The sequence below is a fragment of the Sciurus carolinensis genome, chromosome 15, assembly GCF_902686445.1.
Source record: "Sciurus carolinensis chromosome 15, mSciCar1.2, whole genome shotgun sequence".
In the NCBI taxonomy this organism is placed as follows: Eukaryota; Metazoa; Chordata; class Mammalia; order Rodentia; family Sciuridae; genus Sciurus; species Sciurus carolinensis.
This window is the reverse complement of record NC_062227.1, coordinates 51,894,651-51,901,354: the sequence shown is the minus strand read 5'-3', so window position 1 is coordinate 51,901,354 and position 6,704 is coordinate 51,894,651. Positions and strand designations below refer to the sequence as shown.

The window sequence follows — 6,704 nt, the reverse complement described above, 5'->3', positions numbered from 1 at the left end:
GACCCAGCCAGAGAAGGTGTCCACTAGGACCAGCAGATATTTTATGTGTTTAACCCTGGGCATGTTGGTAAAATCAAGTTGCCAGTCTGCCGCAGGGGTGTGCCCGCAGGCTTGGTGAGAGGGAAAATGTTTGGGCCGCAAGGGTGTGTTGGTGTTGGTTCACTGGCAGATGCAACATGTCGAGGATATGTGTCGTAAGAGGGCTTTGTCGTCCGCAGAGAGGGAGAAGAAAGATTGGAGGAAGGTTGTCAGGCTTTGGGGGCTAGAGTGGAACAGGGAATGAAGGAAGTGAAAAAGGTGTTTATGGTCTTCCTCGTGCATATCGCTGGAGGGGGTGAGCATGAGCACAGTGGAGGGGTCCGGGGTTTTGAGGGCGGCTGCCCATGCCACTTGGTCAGCCCTAGAGTTTGAGACTGTGATGGGAGAAGAGTCAGATTGATGTGCCTTGCAATGAGTGACTCCAAGCCTGGAGGGCAACTGTGCAGCCCTGAGTAGGTGAGAAATAAGTTTGGAATTGGTAACAGAAGTGCCCTTGGATGTTAGTAGTCCTCTTTCCTTCCATATGGCAGCATGGGACAGCAAAGTGTGAAAAACATATTTAGAATCTGTGTAGAGGGATAGAGCTTTCCCTGCTGCCAATTCACAGGCTCAAATAGCTGCCAGAAGTTCGGCCTGTTGGTTAGTAGTGTTTGGTGGGAGAGGGTTGGCTTCTATTGTTGTTGAATGGGAGACGATAGCGTATCCTGCTCTCCGTGTGCCATCGTGCATGAATGAACTACCATCCATAAACCAAATAAGGTTGGGATGTGGCAAAGGGCCTTCGGAGATTGGAGTGGGACAGGGTAAAAAGGTTTCTAAGGTTTCTGTACAACTGTGTATGGGGAAATCAGCCAGGGGAGGGGAGGTCGGGAGCAGAGAGGCAGGGTTTAATGGAGGGCAAGGTTTAAAGGATAGCACTGGATTCTGGAGAAAAGACACAAGTAAGGAAAGCACCCTAGAGGGGAGAAGTGACTGGAGTCCCTTGTAGGTTAGCAGATCCTTCAGGTGGTGTGGCAAAAGAATGGTAAGAGGGCATCTAAAGTTCAGCTTATGAGCTTCCTTCTGGAGGACCTGGCTGGCAGCTAGGGCTCGCAGGCAAGATGCCCACCCTCTAAGGGTGGGATCTAGCTGTTGAGAAAGGTAGGCTACTGGAGCAAAAGTGGGGCCATACTCTTGTCTTAAGACCCCCAAACCTTGGCCTCCCTTTTCATGAACATACAAGAGAAATGGTTTGGATAAATTAGGCAAGTGAAGGGCCAGGGCTCGAAGGAGCGCTTGTTTGAGCGTCTGAAAAGGCTGTCCAGCGGTTGAAAGTAGTGGCTTGTTCTGAGGGCCCTTTGCCATATCATATAATGGTCTAGGTAGGAGGGAAAAATTTGGAATCCACGCCCTGAAGTATCCTGCCAGTCCTAAAAAAGATAAAATTTCGGCCTTGGTTTTTGGGGTGGGGAGAGAGTTAATGAGGTGTTTCTTGTCAGTGGTAATAGCCATTTTTCCGTGCAAGAAGAGGAACCTATGGTAGGTGACTGTGGGTGTAGAGATTTGTGCCTTTGGAGGGGGGCGATACCCCTTTTGGGCTAGGTGATTGAGTAAGTTGATGATGTCAATGTTGGTGATTTCAGCCGAAGGGCCACAAAGGAGGAGATCATCTACATACTGAAGGAGGGTGGAGTCGGGGCAGGCTGAGTGGAAGTCTTCCAGTTCCACTGCCAAAACCTGCCCAAAGGTATGGGGACTATCCCTAAAACCCTGAGGAAGGACAGTCTACGTGAGTTGTTGAGAATGTCTGGTTTTTGGGTCAGTCCAGGTGAATGCAAAAATGTCTTGGGATTTGGGTGCAAGGGGAATAGAGAAAAAGGCATCCTTTAAATTGATAACAGAGAAATGGGTAGAGGTGGTTGGGATCTGGGAAAGAAGAGTGTACGGGTTAGGGACCAGGGGGTGGATAGGAATAATAGAGGAATTAATGAGGCAAAGGTCTTGTACCAACCGGTAGGTACCATTAGGTTTCTTAACCACTAATATGGGGTGTTATAGGGAGAATGGGTAGGCCGAAGGTATTTTTTAGTTATAAGATCATGTATGATAGGCTGGAGGCCAAGTAGGGCAGCGGTGGACAAGGGATACTGGGATTGACTAGGAAACTGGTTGGGATCTTTAAGGCGAATGCGGACGGGAGGGCAATCGACCGTGGAGGAGCTTTGGGTGTCCCATATGATAGGATTGGCGAGGTGGGTTGGAATAGGAAAGTAGGTGTGTGGGTGATCCTCTAGTGGCCCGGCTCAGTCAGAGCAAAAGGGAATTGCGGGATTGTCTGTTCGGAGCGCCATTAGGAAGTGTGGAATGGGGGTAGACGGTGGCTGTATTGAGATGGTGGTTTTGAAGATTGAGAGGATATCCCTACCAAGAAGTGGCACTGGACACTGGGGCATGACAAGGAAGGAATGTGAGAATGGGAAATTTTCTATGGTACATGTAAGGGGAGGGGTCTTTAGTGGAAGTATAGATTTCCCTCCTACCTCGACAGTAGGAGAGGATGATGGCATTGTGAGTCCCCAAAACTCCCTCGAGACTGAAAATGTGACTCCAGTATCTAAGAGGAAGTTAATACAGCACCCATCCACATGAATTTCCACCCTGGGTTCCTGCCTGTCAACAGTGATGGCCTGGGAGGAGGACCCAAGGCCCCGTCAATCATTGTGTGCCAGGCCCAGGAGGTCAGTGTTAGGGTTCCTGGCTGCAGCTCCCCTTTGGGAGGTGGGACAGTCTGATCCCCGGTGACCCATTTGTTGGCATTTCGGGCAAGGGGTAATAGAGGTCCTTGGTGTGGGACATGCTCTCGCCCAGGGGCCTTCTTTTCCACATTTCAAGCAGGCACCTGGATTTTTACTTTGTGGATGATGTTGGTGCTATGTTTGGGGAGTCCCTTGAAGGACCTGAGTGAGCATCTGAAACTTACTATGCTCTGCCTTTTCATATCTTTGGTATTTGCGGCGTTCAGCTTCCTCATCACTGTTATGGAAGACCTTGAAAGCCATAGCCAGAATTTCGGTCTGAGGTGTTGCGGGCCCTTGTTCAAGTGTTTCTAATTTAGCCTTAATGTCAGGGTAACTTAGAGATAGAAAATAAATCATAAGGACATGTCTACCATCGGGAGTCTCGGGATCTAAGTTGGTATATTGTTGGAGAGCCTTAGTGAGATGATCTAAAAATTCAGAAGGGGTTTCATCTTTTTTCTGCATTATTTCCTGGATTTTTTGGAAATTAACTGCCTTACGGGTGGCCTTCTTAAGGCCAGCAACTATGCAGGCAGCAAACTGATTTCCCAGCTGCACTCCAGCTGCGGTGTTATAGTCCCAGTCTGGGTCCTGTTCAGGAACCACATGGGGGCCGGTGGGATGGTTAGGATTAACAGGATAGGTGTCATCTGCATGGGCTTGGGCTAATTCCCATACCCGCCTACATTCTTCAGGGAGAAGGGTATTGGCTAAAAGCATGTAGATGTCATGGTGGGTGAGACTGTAAGCCTGGAGGACCCACTGGAATTCCTGAATCTACATAGTGGGATCAGTCCTGAAAGAGCCCAATCTCTTCTCATGCTGGGTGAGATCAGTCATGGAAAATGGAACATGATCCCGAATAACCCCTTTGGGTCCAGCGACCTCTCAAAGGGGTGCCAGGACATGGAAATGGGTGGTTTGGGAGCGCGACCTAGTGGCTGGAGGGCTGAAGGAGTTAGGGGCAGGGGAGGGTGATGGTGAAGAGGACTCAGGAGAGGATGGTGAAGGAGAGGAAGGGACAGAGGGAGGTGGGCGAGGGTAGTGGGGTGGTTCGTCCACGGAATCGAAAGAGGAGGTGGCAGGCTAAGCTGTAGGAGAGGGTTTGCAGGCGAGGAGAACCTGATGAGGGCTGCAGGAAGAACAGAGATTGGGGTGAGAACGGAGGAGGGTAAAGGCTTCAACATAGGGGATCTCCTTCCACTTTTTCAAGCACTGGCAGTAATTGAAAAGATCCCGGAGAATTTGGGGGTCAAGGGAACCTTCGGGAGGGCACCGACTAAGATTGTCTAACAGGTATGAAGGCCAATCTTGGGTGCAGAATTTAATGAGGGTTTTAGGTTTAATATCTGGAGTGAGTGAGAGACGAGCCAAGTTGGAGAGTAGGCATTTTAAGGGGGAGTCATTTGGGAGGGAAGAAGAGGCCCCCATTGTTTACAGCTGAGAGGAAGTGAGAGAGATGAGAGGCAGAGGAGGAGAGGGAGAGAGAGAGAGAGAGATCTCCAGACCTGGGGAAGTGAATGGGCGACTCATTCAGGCGTCCCCAACGAGCGAAACCATTCACGGGACTCGATAGAGTCGGTGGCAAGGGAAAAGTCAGGTCGTCACCCGAGATTTTCCCTGCCGGGGCAAAATGCCAGAGGTCACAGAGTACGTAGCGCTAGGCTTTTGCCAGTCGGCATGGACGAGGAGAGGAGAGAGGAGAGAAAGATCGAGAGAAGAGAGAAAAGGAAGAGGTCTGTTGTTCCCTCCTGCACGACTGAGGGAGGAAAGAGGCGCCTAGGAGTCCACAGTCGCAGTGAAGGCCGAGGTGGGGTACAGTCTCCTCCCTATAACCAGAGTCAGGGGCTGCCGGATGATCACGGCCAGACACCCTGCGATAGTCAAGTTAAGGGCAGCTGCCTCCCGAGGCGTGACTCACCTAGAAATTGGCTGGTGGTGGTTGCAGGGTAACCAGCACTCAAGAAGGTGGACGAGGGCAAGAAACTTTGACTGGGGGAGATGGAGGGGGTCCTCGATATTTGAGGAGTTTCCCCTCCTGGGTTTTGGCACCAATGAAAGAAGCGCACGAAGCCACAGTCCAAAGCAAATCACCGGAGAATTCCGTTTTATTTTTAAAATGCACACGCTTATATAGGGCTGGGAAGAGGCTGATTGGTTGGGGCATGAAATGGGGTGAGAGTTGATTGGGACAGCCTTGTTGCTGGGGAACGGAGCGATGGTTGGGTGAGCCTTGTTGCTAGGGGTCTGGGCGGGGTGTCAAGCACCGATTGGGTGCAAGTTTGCGTCTGCGGGAAGAAGTTATGAGGAGTAAAATCAGGAAGAGAAGCTTGTCCAGTGCCATGTTGGCACCTAAGTCGGGGGTGACCTTATAAAAAGTCCAGCACCATTCCTCAGGGCTCCAGATAAAACTGAACATCATGGCAGAAGAGTGTGGCAGAGCGAAGCAGCTCACATGGTGATCAGGAAACAGAGAGAGAGACTCCACTCACCAGATATAAATATATACCCCAAAGTCACACCCCCCAATGACCTGCCTCCTCCAATTACCACTCATTAATCCCATCAGGGGATTAATTCACAGATTTGGTTAAGATTCTCACAACCCACTATTTCTTCTGTGAACTTTTTTGCATTGTCTCACAAGTAAGCTTTTGGGGGATACCTCACATCCAAACCATAACAGAGATTAGTGTGCAGTGTTCTACTAGTGCTGTGTAAAATAAAACACGTTGCATATGTTCACAATGATAATTGTGATATAATTCACACTATTCTAAAGACTGACATTTAGAAACATATTGCTGGAATTTTGGTCTGAAATGTCCCCCAAAGACTCCTGTTAAAGGCCTGGTCCTGGCGCTGAGCCACTTGGTTCAGTTGCCTGACTCCTACGCCACGTGTGCAGCTAGGCTGGCGGCCTGCGGCAAGCCTTTGAGTCTGGGCTCCCTGCGGGGCGAGGTGCTGCTCATATAGAATGTGGCTTCTCTCTGGGGCACCAGAGTCGGGAACTACACCCAAACCAACGAGCTGCAGGAGCGCCTCGGCCGCGGGGCATTGGTCAAGTTCGGCTTCCCCTGCAACCAGTTTGGACATCAGGAGAACTAGCAGAACGAAGAGAACTAGCAGAACTTCCCTCAAGTGTGTAGACCCGGTGGCGGGTTCGAGCCCAATTTCCTGCTCTTGGAGAAGTGTGAGCTGAATGGCTCCAAGGTCCTTCCACTCTGAATTACTGCGGGAGGCCCTGCCCGCGCCCAGCGATGACCCCACCGCGCTCACTACTGACCCAAACTCATCATCTGGTCTCCCGTGTGCCTCAGTGATGCTCCTGGAACTTTGAGAAGTTTCTGGTGGCCCTGACAGTGTGCCCTGCGCAGGTACAGCCGCCGCTTTCCGACCATCGACACTGAACCTGACACTGAAGCCCTGCTCTCTCAGATGCCCAGCTGTGCCTGGGACCCTCCTCTTACCCTGGCTTGGCAGCTGCCAGCTGCTTTCTGTGGGTATTTCATTCATGATGGTGTTTCCTCTAAACCTGCGTTGGGGAAGGCCTGATTTTGGGGAAAAAATCCCCATAAGAGGGCGCTGGACTTATCCTTCCCTGCCTCCTCCGCTCTGTCTAGACCAAGGCAATTTTTTTTTTTTTTTTTTTAACCACTAATAAAAGTGCTGGGTGACACGGGGGTGGGGGTGGGGGTGGGGATGCCTGGTCCTCAGCTTGATTCTATTGGGCGATGAAGGAAACGTTGAGAGATGGGACCCAATGGAAGGAAGTTAGGTCCTCTAGGGTATGCCCTGAGGTAGGTATTGGGACACTGGCTGACCCTTTACTGTTTCCGGCAACCATGAAGTGAGCAGTTTGCTAAACCCATGTGCTTTTGGCATGGT

At 50.7% G+C, this 6,704-nt stretch overlaps 1 pseudogene; it reads left to right on the top strand.

Moving 5' to 3' along the window:
- Positions 1–4,671: 4,671 nt before the first annotated feature.
- LOC124965377 (glutathione peroxidase 1-like) lies at positions 4,672–6,371 on the top strand (annotated as a pseudogene).
- Positions 6,372–6,704: the final 333 nt, after the last annotated feature.